The sequence below is a fragment of the Propithecus coquereli genome, unplaced genomic scaffold (assembly GCF_000956105.1).
Source record: "Propithecus coquereli isolate 6110/MARCELLA unplaced genomic scaffold, Pcoq_1.0 Scaffold108, whole genome shotgun sequence".
Lineage (NCBI taxonomy): Eukaryota > Metazoa > Chordata > Mammalia > Primates > Indriidae > Propithecus > Propithecus coquereli.
This window is the reverse complement of record NW_012134747.1, coordinates 6,322,058-6,323,970: the sequence shown is the minus strand read 5'-3', so window position 1 is coordinate 6,323,970 and position 1,913 is coordinate 6,322,058.

The window sequence follows — 1,913 nt, the reverse complement described above, 5'->3', positions numbered from 1 at the left end:
CAAGTGAGAACATATGGTATTTGACTTTGTTTTTCAGTTATTTCACTTAAGATAATGGCCTTCAGTTCTATCCATGTTGCTGCAAAAGACATGATTTCATTCTTTTTTATAGCTGAGTAGTATTTATTGTGTGTGTGTATGTTTATATATATAAAGGTCCGAATTATTATTGCTGCAAAGGCTTTTTCTTCTGTGAAGAGACAGGGTTTAACTGAAATACATTCAGGTGATCAGGCTGTGCTGACTATGACAGTATCATCCTGTTCACAGTTCCTAGGCAACTTGATACTTGCTCTTCTTTGCTAATCTCCCAAGGTCAGATGGCCATAAACAGAACTTTAGGAACTCTTTTCTATGCCATTAAAGGGCTCAAGGTGTGACACCATTCATTTTGGGCTTGTTTTATAAGTGCCTGTGGCAGAAACGGAGAAATAGCTTCCATTGCAGATTCATGAGTAGAAATATTAGCTAATCACAGACTTCACTCCATTTTAGAGGGGAAATGATATTTTTATAGCAGAATTTACAAATTTGGGCATTCATGAAGGTCTCGTTATATGTCCTTTGCAAATGTCAAGGGTCTCCTGATTCTAGAAATTATGTTTATATATCTGTCTTTACTGCTAAACTTGCACTTGCACTGCCCAGTACTGTAGCCATTAACCCTACGTATCTATTGAGTACTTAATGTGGCTACTCTGAATTAAGATTACTCAGAGTGTAAAATATACACCATATTTCAGACTTGGTGCAAATATATGAATGTTAACTATATCATTAGTAATATTTATATTTATGACATGAAATAATATTTTGGATATACTAGGTTAAATAAAATAATTACTAAAATTCATTTTACTTTTTTAATATGGCTATATCATTTAAAATTACATGTGTAGCTCATAGCATATTTCTATTGGACAGAGCCAATCTAGACTATAAGTTCCTGGAAGCCAGGGACAGTGCCTGGCATATATTCATTAGATGCTCAATGCTTGTTTGATAAACCAAACTATTGAACTGAAAGGAATGGATGAGGATTATAATGGTGTTTTTAAAGCAGTGATTTTGACGCTGTGGATTTGGAAAGTGATAGAGCAAGATGAGATGGATTATGTCAGGAAATCTTAAGATGTTTATTAATTGTCATTGGTGTGTGGATTTGGAACCTAAATAAAAAGAGATGTGAGCACCGGCTGCAGCTGCTTTCTCATGAGATGTGCAGATATGCCCTATAGAGTTGGCCTGATTTTGGACTCCATAATTCCTTTGCTTTAGTGCCATATAATAAAGCAGTTTGTTCAAGAAATAACCATTTCCAGAAATGATTTTTCTTGTATGCTATTTTGCTGTGCAATTCTCAGACTTTAATGTGTTTAAGAATCACTTGCAAAGCCTGTTATAAATACAGGTTCCCAGAACCATTCCCAGACATTCTAGTTCAGTGGGTAAGGGATGGGGTCTAGGATTCTGCATGTTAATACCCCGGAAGATTCCAATGCAAATGGCCTGTAAACAGTACCTTGAGGAACATTAGCCATATGGTATCATAATCTCGGAATAGCATGGAAGTCTAGGTAGAGGGGCAGTTTGCTGAGCAACTTTTCTTTCAATTATACCATAAACTTAAGTTTTTAGGTATTTTAATAATCCAAAATTAATCAAAAAGTCACAGCAGGCCGGGCGCAGTGGCTCACGCCTGTAATCCCAGCACTCTGGGAAGCCGAGGGGGGCGGATTGTTTGAGCTCAGGAGTTCGAGACCAGCCTGAGCAAGAGCGAGACCCCATCTATACTAAAAATAGAAAGAAATTAATCAGACAACTAAAAATAGAAAAAATTAGCCGGGCACAGTGGCGCATTCCTGTAGTCCCAGCTATCTGGGAGGCTGAGGTAGGAGGATCACTTGAGCCCA